Genomic DNA, 14289 nt, shown 5'->3' on the forward strand with positions numbered 1-14289 from the left:
AAGCTCTGAGGCAAAGAAGCAGCAGCATTGTCGTGTCCCTGGCAGGAAGTGCCTGCAGTCCAGCTAAGCTTTTGCTGCCTGCACAGAGCAAAGGGAAGCTGGAGGCCTCTGCAGAGCCCCTTTGTGTTGACTGTTGCTGGTGAACTAGCTTGGTCTCTATCTGGGCTAAGGGTTGTCTCCACTTGGTGGCTGGCTCCCTGCAGTGGCTGTGCTCACAGCATTGCTAGGTGCTCAGGAACCATTGCTGTGGGGGGCTTGGGGAAAAGGGATTCTCCCTTTCCTGACAAATGCTATGTTTTGCTCAGCCATCACCCAGTGTGCTCCTGAGCCCTCTTCTCATACTGCCTGGGTGAGGAGGGAAGCACATGAGAGAAATGGAAACCAGGAGCGTTCTGCTTCGAGCCTCCTTTGCACTCTGGTGCAGAAAGGGAGAAGCAAATACTTTCTGGTTCCAAACATAGCCTCTTCCTCTTTCTGGAAAGAGGTGATGCAGGCCCTGTGCTGCCCATGGGGAGCAAAGCAGAGCTGCCTGGGGCACAGAGCTACCTGGGGCTTGCTCAGACCTGGCATTGGCACCACCTGCTCCTCTCTCTTCAAAGTGGGACTTGGAAGATGTGATGGTGTGGTGGAACTAGCCCAGTCCTGCTGCATAGCCTTGCTCCATGCTCTGCCCAGACACCTTTGGACAAGCTGCAGCCCCTCTGAGATGTCCTGAGCCCCTCTCCTCCCTAAATGAGCAAACTCTAGGGTGAGTGGTGATGGCAGCTCCCAGAAGGACCACATCAGGGAAAGTGCCTTTGCTATAGCCTTGGCCTGACAGTGTTTCCCACAGACCTCTTGAAGGTGCTGGTGGCTTGCAGTTGTTCCTCTTGCCCAAGGGCATGGTTCTGGCCCTGGCCTCCAGGCTCCTCTCCAGCTAGATGAATTGGAAGGGAGAAATAAAGGTGAGACCATGATGCTTCAGTGCTGTGGTCAAACCTCATCAGACCATGCTGCCTGGCACTGCTCTGCCTCAGGTAAGGAGCTGAGCTGGCCCCTGCAAAATTACTCATGGCATGGCTCATTGACAAGGTGAAGCTGAGCAGGGTGAGGCTGGGGGCCCTGGGGTGGGCAGACCCTGCCCGATTTGCCTGCAGCAGCAAAAGAAGCCTTCGCAGAGCTCCTTCTGATAAGAGGTGCCTGCATTGGTGTTTCCAAAGGCCCCCAGTGAATTGCTGAGTGGTGAGGCTCAGCGGTCCAGACGCCAGACAATGGAAAGGCTGGAAACAGAAAGGAGAGGAAATTCTTCTGCTGTATTGCCTTTCCTATGGCGATAAGATAACCCAGAGAGAAACAAAAGCCTCGGCTGCAGACGGTGGGGTGGGCACCTCAGCTGCTTTCTAAAGCGCAGGAGGACGCCTGCCTGAGCCGGGACCTGCCAGCCGGCCGGGACCTGCGAGCCGGCCGGGACCTGCCAGCCGGCCGGGACCTGCGAGCCGGCCGGGTGAAGACTCTCTGTGGATGCTGCATGGGTGTGCAGCTGCCGGCAGTGTCCGCAGTGCTTTGCTCTGAGTCTTGGCAGCTCACCTGGCCTGTTTCTGCGGCACCCCACGAGACCATCCGTGTCCCTTATTTATGCACTGACAATAGAAAACTTGCTCTAAGTGCTCTGGAAGAGCTGAGGAAAGCAAGGCAGCAACCTGTGGTAGTCATAGGTAATTCTTTTGCATATGGGCACCCCCAAAGCTGCTGGCAGATTGTGTTGAAAGGGTCTGGCACTGCTGGGGGACAGAGTGACTCCTTGTAGTACATGTCAGAGTGGTGGGGACAAGGACAGAGAGCGTGTCCATGCGGCAGGGCTGGGAGCAGGAGTAGCTCCTGGTCCTGCTAGTGCAGTGCTGTGGGAGCTGCAAGTGACTCTCTGCTGTGCCAGTGTGTGTACAGTGCTGGGCACAGGAAGAGGAGCAAAGGGCATGGATGGCATCTGAGTAAGGATGGAGGTGAGCCTGAGGGGTTGTGGTGGGGTGGGTACCATCAAGGCAGAAAAAGAAAGGAAAGGACGAGTGCCTCTGCTGCATCTCAGAGCACAGGGAGGTCTGAAATGAAGCTGGCCAGAGACAAAAGCAGACCACAGGCTCAGAGCAGGCCCAAACTAACTGCAGAATTCGTTGTGGGCTATTCTGGGCAGTGAGAGTGCGATGAGTGATGAGAGAAGTTTGGGGAGACAGGCCAGGGCTGCCCCCATCTCTCAGGAAGCTCCTGGGCTGCGGCAGGGTGGTCTGCAGGTCACCCTGCTCTGCTGTGGCCCCAGAAGTGAGCCCCTGATCTGCCTCAAGGGCTGCTTTGGTGTCCCTTCATTAACTGTAGACAGCAGCAGGATGGGTGCTGTGCAGCTCCCTTCTGTGGGGAGTCTTGGGATGGGAGCTGTGATGGTTTCTGCTCATGCTGTGGGAAGGGATGGTGTAGGCTGCAGGGGCCTGGGTGAAAGGAGGAGCTGTGCAGGATGATGCTGGGGCTCAGGCACATCCCACGTTGTGGTTTTCAGCCCTCCAGTGGCTGTACTTGGTCTGTGCCCTGGGGTGCAGCAAGAGGACACCAGTGGTCTCAGTCCTTTCAGATCCTGTATCCAATTCACTTGGTTTTTTTCCCTTTGGTGTGACACAGATGGCCCAGCTCTGGGAAGCAGAGGCCTGAGCTGTAGGCATAAGGAAACTTGCAGGCATCAGGGCAGCAGCAGCTTTGGCTGGAGAGGTATGATGCTTGCAGCACCTGGCATTCTGTCTCTTTGGCCTGCCTTGGTAAGCCAGGCCTGGCAGCAGAGCAGAACAAGGCACTGGGCAGGTGCTGCACAGCCAGGCAGGGCAGTTTGCTGGAACCTCTTTGCCCACTCCCTGCAGCACTCAGTGGCTGCTGATTCTTGGGTATGTGGGAGGCTGCCACTGGCACCACCACCCCTGATGGAGATCACCCCACAAACCATCACAGTCATGCCTGGAGAGAAGAAGAGCACCTTCCAGTGCAGAGCACACTGGAGCTTTCCCAGCACTGCTGCCAGGCCAGACCTGCCACAGCTGTGCCAAGCACCTGGACAGGGAGGGTGGCTGCACACACCCTGTGCTGTGACCCCTCCCAGGTAGGTGAACTGACCCAGCCAGGCAGTGGCCCCCACGAGACATCGCTGCAGGCTTGTGCTGGCTGTCCCAGTGGCCATCACAGTTGCCCTCCAGGTCTTTCCCTGCCCTTTGGCTTGCAGCAGAGGCGAGCTGAGCACTCGTGGCGAGCTGAGCACTCGTAGCTCCCTGCTCTGCTAGGGGATTTGGTTTGTGGGGTATCTGGACAGGTCCAGCCCTCCCAGTCCTGCTGGGGAGGATCCCCAGGTGGCCTTGCACCAGTGAGGAGTGGAGAGACAGCAGAAGCAACCTGCTTTCCCTGTGGGGATGCTCTGCAGGTAAAGATGAGCTCATGGGCTGCCCTTGGGCTTTCTTGTGAGACACTCTAAGGTCTCCAGGCAGTGGTCCTCCCTGCCCTGGGTCTAGGAACAACGTGCCTCCTGTTGCAACTGGTGTTCCAAGGACCAGGTTGTCCCTGGGGTCAGGCTGAGTGTCCTGGGGCAGGATGGCCACGCTGGGTGCCCTGTGCCACAGCAGTGTGAAGCCGAGGGCCTTTGAAGTGTCCTGCACTGCTCTCTGCCCTGCCGTCGGATAGGATCTGAGCAGCCATTGTGCAAGGCAAACAAACCCTTCCTCTCGTGTCAGAGCCTCAGAGGGTGGCTCTGCTTCCAGCTGCGGGGCTGGAGAGCGAGCACAGAGCTGCCAGAGCCCGCTGATAACCATCTCCCCTGGCTAAAGAGTTCAAGTCCCTGCTCCAGCGGGTGATGTCACCTTATCAGCACTTAAAGGCTCCTGATAAAGGAAGGGATCAGCCTAACTCCAGCTGCATCCCCACCTGCAAACACAATGTCTGGGGGGCAGCTGCAGTGAGGGGGCTCAGGGCTCCATGTGCTCTTTCATCTCCAGCAGGGTCGTGGCTGCCTGGGCCCGGTGTGGCAGAGGAACAATGGTGGCCGTGGCCAGCGTGGGTGATTACCACAAGTCATGTGCTCACCCTGGCTGCGACAGAGGCAATTTGTCAAAGGCCCATTTTCCTTTCCCCGATAAGATAGGGCTCGTGGAGTACAATAATGCCTTCCTGAGATACAATTGTGGCTCTTCTACCCGGCACACACACACAGAGGAGGCTAATTTTGGCTTTGCTGGGTTGGCAGGGGTGAGAGGAGGCCTCTGTCTCTGCTGTGGCCGCAGTCTGAGGGGGCAGAGCAGCGCTCTGAGCCCTGGGGACCGGGGCAGTCCTGGGGCAGCAGGATCACGCTGGCTCCTGTGGGCTGGCATGCTCCCTGCTGGCACTCCTGGGAGGAGCTGGTACCTCTGACTTGATGAGATAGAGCCAATGCAACACAGCACAGTCCTTCAGTCCTGCCAACACCTGGCAAACCCTGCCTGAGGCTGCCAGGGCCACCAGCAGGCACCCAGTGCATGTAGCTGCACCCTCACACCCTCTTCCCTCCCGCTGAGGGCAGAAGGTTTGAGGGCAGAAGGTTTAAGGACAGAATGTTCTCCTGTCCTCGAGGCAGCGCTGTGATGTGAGGCCAGTGTCAGTGCTCTGGCTAAGGAAAGCTGACTGTTTCCAGCTGTCTGCACCAGGGCTTGTTGGCCAGGAACAGGCACGAAGGTGATCTTGGCTGCATGGTGCAAAGCTGGTCCCTCCACAGGCACCACAACCTCAAGAAGAAAGCAGTAACCAAAGAGCCAGACCTCACAAGGATGATCAGAGGGCTGGAGCACCTCTCCTATGAAGACAAACTGAGTGAGTTGGGGCAGTTCAGTCTGGAGAGGAGAAGGCTCCGAGGTGACCTCGTTGTGGCCTTCCAGTATCTGAAGGGGGCTCCAAGAAAGCTGGGGAGGGACTGCTCAGGCTGTCAGGTCTAGGACTAGGGGGAATGGAACAAAACTAGAAGTGGGTAGATTCAGATTGGATGTGAGGAAGAAGCTCTTCCCCAGGAGGGTGGTGAGAGCCTGGCACAGGTTGCCCAGGGAGGTGGTGGAAGCCTCAGCCCTGGAGGTGTTTGCAGCCAGGCTGGATGTGGCTGTGAGCAACCTGCTGTGGTGTGAGGTGTCCCTGCCCATGGCAGGGGGGTTGGGACTGGCTGAGCCTTGAGGTCCCTTCCAGCCCTGACAGTTCTGATTCTATAAATCCCCAACCCCCCTGGGCCCCCAACCTTTTAAATGAAATACCTATTTGTAAGTGCTGGAGCTGGCCTTTCCCAGGAGGCTGCTGAGGAGCACAGCCCCCCAGCAGGGCCAGTGTTTCCATTTTGGCATATTGCTTGGGATGCACTTTCTGCACAGCTTGAAATCCCAGCAGAATGCTATCTCCATGAACCACATTCACCAGCCTGATAATGTGACCTGACAAAAGGTCAGTGGAAAAGTTAATATAATTTATTGGCTGGTTTAAAAAAAAAAATAAAAATCTAATCATCTGTTTTTCCTTTTTCCTGATTCCCCCTCCCCTCCCCCAACCCCCACCCAGTGCCCTGCTGACATTTTCCAGCCATTCCCAAAACAATGGCCAGGGTGGGAATGCTCTGCACAGCTTTGAAGGAGGCTTTTCCTCAGGGCCTGCAGCCACATCTGTCTGCACTCCTCCTGGAGGGGTGTGCAGGGCTCCTGGTTACCAGCCTGGCCAGGGATGGGGTTGGCAGCAGGTTGCATTTGCTTAGTGTCCTCTGCTCCACTGAGTGATGAGAGCTCACCTGCTTTGGGCTGAGAGGGGCTCTGATGGTTGTAGCTGAGGCCAGGAGGGCAGAAGGGTCTACCCTGAGGCCCTGGGTTTCAGGCACAGCTGCTGCAGCAGTGTGGCCAGATGTCTTGGATAGGCCCTCAAGGGCCCCAAGAGCATCCTGTCTGTGGACACAGCCCTTTGCAGAGGCCTCCATCCCCGTGTGCTGTGCTGCAGGAAACACTGATGTGGCGCACAGCCTTGTGCACAGGGATGCATTCCTTTGCATGGCTCTGTGAGGGGGTGGGATGTGCTGCCATGCAAGCACCCCTCTACCTTGCACAGCCCTCCCCTTGGGTTTCCTAGCTGCCAAGAACGTGCTGCTGCTTGCTCAGCCCAGGGCAGGGGGTTGAAAGCTGCTTTGCACCATAGCTACTCAGCAACCACTTGTCTCCTCCTGCTGTGGAGCCTGCCCTGTCTGCTGAGCCACAAGAGGTGTCTGGAGTGATCCAGCAGCCAGATGTTTGTCAAGGCATGACCTGTCCTGAGGAGGCACATGAGCTTGCATCATGAAGGTGGGGCTGCAAAAGTAATTAGTAATTTCTTATGCTAATACCTTACTGAATCAAAAGAAAGGACCCCAGAGGGCAAGAGATGGTGGAAAAGGTCCAGCAGCTTCTCTTGTTCAGTAGCTTCTCATTCAGCTTTAACTGCTGCTAAGAAGTGATGGCTTTGGAGCTGCCATCCTGCTTCATGGTGGGTGGGAGAGCAGGGGGAAAGCATCTTCTAGCGTGGGCTGAAGGAAGGAGAAAGCCCAGAAGTGAGCATTTCTGTTAGGCTGCAGCACTGCTGAGCTGTCACAGTGCTACCATAGCCTGCCATGTGAAACCCTGGCTTCTGTGAACAAGAGCCTGTCCTCTCTGACTTCACAGCACTGTCTCCAAGCCTTACTGTTGCCGAGGAAAGGCTGAAGAGATGGAGATCTCCCCTGCTTCCCTTGGGGAGTTCAGGAAGGGAGGAGAGCTGAGGCAGAATCCCCAAGCCTAAGCTAGCCCTGGGTTTCTCCAAGCCTTTTGTAAGCAGGAGTCTCTGGCTGCTGCTGTGCCCAGCAGCCCAGCACGCAGGCAGCCCTAGCCGAGGCCACCAGCAGGCATCCCCTGTGCGGAGCTGCCTGTGCCTTGTCACTGCAGTTACCGGATTGTGTTCCCAAGGCTTTCTGCCCACTCCAGAAACTGCTTTTCAGTGTCTTGTGGCTGCATTGATCTCCTCTGGCCCTTGCACAAGATGTTCTTTACCCATCAGCACATTCAGCTCCTGCTGTGTTCCAGCTGGTGCTGGGCCATGGGAGGCTGGGCACGGCCGCCCTGCCGGCAGCGGCGCTGCCAGTCTGCGGGGCGGCCGGGGAGCCACGGTGGCGGCAGAGGGCATTGCAGAAGCCCAGCTCCTCAGACCAGAACAAACCTCTGGATTTTGCCCGTTTAGTTGAAACAACAGAGATTAAAACGTTATTACTGAGGATGACTGATGATGGGCCAAATGGCCAGACAGCATAACCTGACTACCCTTCCTCTCTGTGCTGCTCTGCCAGGGAGAGGAGATAGGAGAGATGCGCAGAGGCTCTGGCTCCCTGCTCGCTTTGAAAGCAGACGTGGCTCAGCCTTACTCTGGAGAGCACGAAGCAGAAAGGCCTCACAGCTCTCTGCTTTGTTGTAACTGCAGTTGTTGTTCCTGTGCTTTCCCAGGAAGCTCTGTGAGAACAAGGTTGCATAAGTTGCTTCACTAAATCTGCTTGCTCTGCCCTGGGCCATGCTGTTAAAATTGTGTCTTGTCCCCTGGCACGGCAAGGGTTAGGAGTTGCTCCTTAGCCTCCCAGTTTTGGGTTCCCCAGTTCAAGAAAGACAGGGATCTACTGCAAAGGGTCCAACAAAGAGCTACAAGGATGGTTAAGGAACTTGAACATCTCTGCTATGGAGAAAGACTGAGAGTACTGGGAGTGTTTAGCCTGGAGAAGAGAAGGCTGAGAGGGGATCTTATTAATGTCTATAAATATCTGAGGGGTGGGTGTCAAGAGGAAAGGGCCAGGCTCTTTCCAGTGGTAATAGGACAAAGAATAATAGATATAAAGTAGAACACAGGAAGTTCCACCTCAGTGTGAGGAGAAACTTCTTTATTGTGAGGGTGCTGGAGGGCTGGAGCAGGCTGCAGGTTGTGAAGTCTCCTTGTCTGCAGACTTTCAAAGCCAACCTGGACATGTTCCTGTGTGACCCTGCTCTGGCAGGGAGGTTGGACACGATCTCTGGAGGTCCCTTCCAACCTCCAACATTCTGTGATTCTGTGACAAGGGCATCTGGGTTTGAGATCTGTGATGACACTCTGGAGAAGCATTGCATGCCAGATGCCCCCCATCCTGTCCGTGTTGCAGCCCTGGTAGCGTGGCAGTAAAAGGGAGTTTGACTCCCCCGTGGGAGGGTACACAAGCTGTCTCCTCACCCTGAGTCTCAGTGAACTTCCACTCTGCTGCAGGCTTGTCTGCTCTGGGCCAGCTCCCATCAGAAACGCCTGGGAAGGTGGTTTGCATGGACCTTCACCCTGCTCCAGGATGGCTGCAAGAGCTGCTGCTTCTCTGCAGCTGATGCCAAAGAACAGAAGGTGAAAGCAAGCATTGCATATGCCATAAAAATCACATCCAGGGTGTTGGGTATTTTTTTGGTTCAGTAGAAGAACTTTGGCTCCTCAGTTTAGGAAGGAGGTTGACTTGCTGGAGTATGTCCAGAGAAGGGCAACAAAGTTGGTGAGGGGCTTGGAACACAGCCCTATGAGGAGAGGCTGAGGGAGCTGGGGTTGCTTAGCCTGGAGGAGAGGACACTCAGGGGAGACCTTCTTGCTCTCTACAACTACCTGAAGGGAGGTTGTAGACAGGCAGAGGTTGGTCTCTTCTCCCAGGCAACCAGCACCAGAACAAGAGGACACAGTCTCAGGCTGTGCCAGGGGAGGTTCAGGCTGGAGGTCAGGAGCAAGTTTTACACAGAGAGAGTGATTGCCCATTGGAATGGGCTGCCCAGGGAGGTGGTGGAGTCACCATCACTGGAGGTGTTCAGGAGGAGACTTGATGGGGTGCTTGGTGCCATGGGTTAGTTGTTTAGGTGGTGTTGGATGATAGGTTGGATGCGATGATCTTGAAGGTCTCTTCCAACCTGGTCTATTCTATTCTATTCTATTCTATTCTATTCTATTCTATTCTATTCTATTCTATTCTATTCTATTCTATTCTATTCTATTCTATTCTATGATTAAATATCTCTTGGAAACTGGGAACCCAAGTAGCAGTAGTTTGAAGATGCTTTTCCGGTGCTGCACATCTGAAGCTGCTCACCACAGCCCAGCCCTTCCTGGGCCCAGGGTGCCAGGGATGGCCTCCTTGCTTCCCACCAAGTGCATAAAAGCAAGGCACTAATTCCCAGATCTCGAAGAATGTGGCAGTGGTATTTCAGCAGCCCTAATGCCCTGCAGCCCGTGAAGGCTGCACAGTAACTGAAAGGAAATATCTTTGGTTTTATTCACTTGGCTTTATTCCTAACTCTCTCTTTGATGCCATCAGCCTGGGATAATACATTTGCAGAGATATGCTTGAAATTAAGGAAATGAGTCTGATTAAGTCCTTTAAACATTCTTTGAGGGAGAAATGTACAACAATAGAGGTATTAAAGGCCTCATTTTCCAGCAGTTCTAATATGAAGTCAAAACATCGTGCTGCTAGACGGCAAGGTCCATTAGCAGCCTGTGTGGATTCTTCATCAGGAGAGGATATCTCCTTCTCCAGCTAGGAAAGCTGCCAGAGAACTTGAATCTGTCCTCTGTGCTGGGTGGGCAATGAGAGACAGATTCATTTCACAGTCCCTTTACTTGCAGCCAAATAACAAATGCACAAGCATTTGTCCTTTGCCAGTGGTACCCTGCTAGGTGGAAGCGATGGTTTCTCTCTTGACTCTTCAGGCTTTGCCTGCACATTTTCTTTTAGGCTCTGTTTAGACAGTTGCTTTCTTTTTCTAACTGTCCTGGGGTGGTTTGTCTGTAAATAGGTTACCTGGGGTTGCATTTTTGCTCTGCATTGGTGTGGGTGGAGCTCTCCCTATTTACTGGAATGCTTCCCAGTGAAGTCAGTAGCTTTGCAGGTGCCTGCTGTGTCCCCTTGACAGTTTTTCCCTCTGGCTGGGACAGCTGCTACCAACCTCAGTCCTCCTCCATAGGATGGAAGCTTTTGCTCTGCTGTTACCATTACCAGTGCTGATGTGGTGCCCAAGGATCACAGCTCAGCCTGGGGGCTGAGTATGACAAGCCCTGAGCAAGCCATCAGGAGATCAGATGGAAATAAGCTTTTGGGTGCAGGCTGCAGGGAAGCATTTAGAAATAATTCAGTGGAGGCATGAAAGCAAGGAAAGGCACTCAGATCCCACTTCTCTTTAGATATGCTACAGGCTAGGCAAAGTCTGACAGTCCTGTTGACAGAAAGACTTCTGCATAACTGAAAATAAACAGGAGAGGGGGGAAAGGGACAAGCATCAACGAAAAGAACATGCCAAACAGCTGCACATGGCTTCACTTGCAGCTCTGTGGCAGCAGGGAGACAGGAGAGGAGAGGGGATGGAAGCTTCTGAGGAAGGAATAGCCTTCAAAGGGTCTGAGAAGTAACCTGGAGACAGGCATGATCTCCTTTACTGCTTCCCATGGCAGTTGTGGAGCTAGTGAGGAATGGGAAAGCTTAGAATTATTTATCCCAGCTGCTACAAGAAGTGACTAAGATCTTGTTGGAGTAAATGGAGCAATGAATTCTTTCACCCTGGCTGCTGCTGAAGGCTTGTGACTTATTAGATATGCTGCTCTTGTAATGGAAATAACTAGCCAGGCTATTTTAAACCAAGAAGAAATGGATGTCTGGGGGAAAGGGGGGAAAGGGATGGGTGGGCACAAGAGAAAAGAGAGGTTTCATCTGTGACAGTCTTGGGCACTGTACAGTTTGCTCTTTAAGCTGTTTCACAAGCTTTGCTGGCAGAGAAGTGATAATAAATTGTTTAACAACCTGGGCCTGCCAAAGCAGTTTAAAGAGCTTTCAAAGGAGACTTTTAAAGGCTTCTGGCTTTCAGCTGCATGCCAATGGTCTTCCTGAAGAGTCAGGCTCCAACTGCACCTTGCTAACCACCGTTTAATGGCTCACCATATACCTGTCTGTGCATTCACTGGGTTCAAGAGGCTGATGGTCCCATGCAGATCCCATGCCCACGTCTGAGAGCCCAGCACAGCAGTGATGCCATTGATGTTGCCAGCTCCTGAACTCACAAATCAAAGCTGGCAGAGCCTGCAGACAACTGAGACTGGGGAGAACACAAAAGGTAGGAGGAGAAGGTTGTGTCCACCCACAGTCAATTCCTTCCCCTCTGTGAAAGCACAGAGCCTTATCCCCTCCCAGACCCTTTTCTTAGGAGGTGCTTTTTATTTGCCTAAGGATGTATGGGGATTAAAGGAGTGGATCAGGGTGATTTCATCCCCATAGTGTAACACCCTGGCTGGGAAAGTCAACCAAACAGGGCGAGAGGTGTCCCACAGGAGGCCCCATGGCTGTCCCTGGGAGGTCTTGGTGGCACAGGGCAAGCAGCAGTGTGCCTGCAGCATCCTGGGCAGCAGATGTGGCCATCTGGGTGCCTGTGCACTGCAGAGGTGCATCCCATAACCTCTCTGAGCTAAGGCACATATTTATAGAGCCCTCCCAGAAAAGGCAGGGTGGAACATGCTAATCTATACACATTAAAGAGACTGAATCAATAAACAGTAGGCTTTTATTTATTTTCATTGCTACTTGGGTATCTTAGTTTTGGCACAAGATCCACTCCATACACAAACATGATCTTCAGATAGGTTCTTGTCCTAGCTGATTTAGAGATTATGGGCAAAGGAGAGAAAAATTGCCACTGTTCTTAAAGCAAAATGATACTCAGGCTGCTCACTGCTGAAACATGTAAAAACCTTGGCTCCTGTCAGCTAGGTAATATACAGCAGGTTACAAAGCCAGTCTTTGCCCTGAAGGATTTACAGTCTCAGATGAGAGATAAGAGTGGATACAGCCAGACTGGGAAAGCACATAAAATGTGATTAGTCACCCTGAGACTCACTAAATGCCATACACCTCATGAGCAGTGTTCTGTACATCTGTGCCTCACCTGGGAGAGTGCAGGGCTTGGTGGGGCACAGCCAGACATGGAAAAGAGGGTACGCCCTGGACACTGGGGGAAAGGTGCTGGGAGGGAGCAAGGGAGAAATGTCATGTGTGGAAAATGTTCTAGTCACAAAAAGCTGTAAAGTTTTGTTGTGGGATCTGTACCTGGTTCAGGTTCACGTGGAAAATATGTAACCATGAAATCAGGAGTCATGGGAAGCCCATTAAGAACGGCTGCGGGACTTACTGCTCTCGCTGTCCTCGAGCTCCAGGCTGCTTGCCTGCTCCCACATTACTGAGCAAAGTCTCAGGGAGCTGCAGTGGCTGTGACTGGCTGTAGCATTTCCAGAAGTGATGACAGTGCTGGATTGTGCACTCTGGCTCATTTCTCCCCGTTAACCAGCCTTGGTAAGAAGAACTGAACAGACAAAACCTATTGTTTCTCTTGTCGTATTTCCCCCCTCTTGTTTCTACTAGGTTAACCTGATGCTTCAAAAGCACTGAACACCATGACTTCTGGTGTGCACACCAGGTGACCCATCCCTTCCCTGGGGAAGCTGCCAGGCACCTCCAGCAGTACAAACCAGAGCGACACCAGGAGAGCTGGAAAGCAGCTGAGAAACAGCTTAAGGAGATGGGCGGAGGGAGCGTGCCAACCACAAAATTAATCACTGAATTAATAAGAGCCTGCATGGTTTGAGGTTTGTGAAGCAATAAACGAGCTCAAATTTGCCAGCAACTGGAAAAAAAAAATGAAAGAAAAGCAATTAGGTGTTGAAGGAAACCTTCTAATGGGGATAAAGTTAATACAACAGCACAGGCAATGAGCTGAAAAATGTGCTGCGAAATTAACCTTGAATTGAAACTTCCTAAAGGAGTTTTGATGTATCAAAGCCAATCTTCTTGCTCTCATTGCCAATAGTGAATGACAGAATAATAGCTTCTGTTTAGTAGCACTAATAACTTCACAATATTTTCCCTCTGAGTCAGATGCTAACTCTCTTTATCAGCCAACACCTAGTCATATAAAAAAGTCTCCTTGCTGGCTTCTTCTCATCACACCACGTATGGGTGTATGCTGCTCCTGCTTGGGTGTTTTTCACCTGTTTTCCCACCAATGTGCAGGCAGAACAGTGCCCTTTTCAATCTCCTCACCTTCACATGACTCTGTTTGGGACACTGCTCTCAAATTGTGAGACCAAAAGCGGTTATGAGCCTGAGGGAACAGCACAGCGAGACAAATGGTCTGTAAATTTGCTGATGTCTTTTGGGTGGAGATTGCTGGTCTGCAAATGGAAACTGGGGGAGTTCTTCCCCAAAGTACTATTAGATAACTCAAAGGGGGCTTTTCTTGTTTTAAAATGAAACAAAGCATCTTGTTGGGGGAAAGAGTAAAAAAAAGGAGATACAGGAAACAAGAAAGAGCTGGATAGAGCTGGAAGTTTGGCAAGCTGATAGCAGTGAGTAGATCAATGGGTTGGAAACAGGGGTAATGAATTGGGGAGAGGCAGTGAAAACATATCTGGCAGATATGCCTGAGCACCACTCAGTGGTGTTTCCTTAGGCTACAAAGCAAATCCCAGCAATGATTAAGGTTGGATGTTCAACAAAAGCACAATTCAGTGAAAAAAAAAAGCTGAAGTTATGAAGGGTTGGTTGGGTTGGGTTGGGTTTGGTTGGGTTGGGTTGGGTTGGGTTGGGTTGGGTTGGTTGTTTTTCTGTTTGGAAAAGGGAGAAGATGATGCCCCCCTATCTAATGGAGGTATTTTTGTCTTCCCCATACAGCCAGAGTGAAGGAACTTGCAGGCAAAACTTGCAGGCAAAATTATTTTTCAAGCTGCCTGAGGAGATCACCAAAGCTGAATTCTAGTGCTGATTTCTCAGCAGCTACAGCACCACTGAATTTCTGGAGGCACAGGGGGAGGAACAGGTTGAGTCACGACATAAAAGCCAACCGATGTGCCTCAGGTAAGCAGGAGTCAAAGCTTGGCTAGGCTGATGCCAGCCTCTGACAAAAGCTGTGAGGAGGTCGCTGAAGCATGCAGCCAATGCATAATGAAACTGTAACAGTGCCAGAGTTAACACATTAGCAGAAAAGAGATGGTTTTCATGTTGTTGGGTTGGTTTTTTTGAGCAGAGGAAGGTAATTATTCTGAGCCGGGATGATGCCAGATCTGTGGGTGGGTGGCTGCCAAAAGGGACGGTTTTGTTTCTCCTTTTCTTTTCCTCCTATTCCCTTAAACAGTGGTCACATGCCTGCCTGGTGAATCAGTTCAGCTCACTTGGGCTAACAGAACACTCTGCCTTTTTTTATTGTTTTAAAA

This window comes from Melanerpes formicivorus, unplaced genomic scaffold, assembly GCF_026170545.1.
Source record: "Melanerpes formicivorus ecotype bairdi unplaced genomic scaffold, bMelFor1.0.p_v2 SCAF_12, whole genome shotgun sequence".
NCBI lineage: Eukaryota > Metazoa > Chordata > Aves > Piciformes > Picidae > Melanerpes > Melanerpes formicivorus.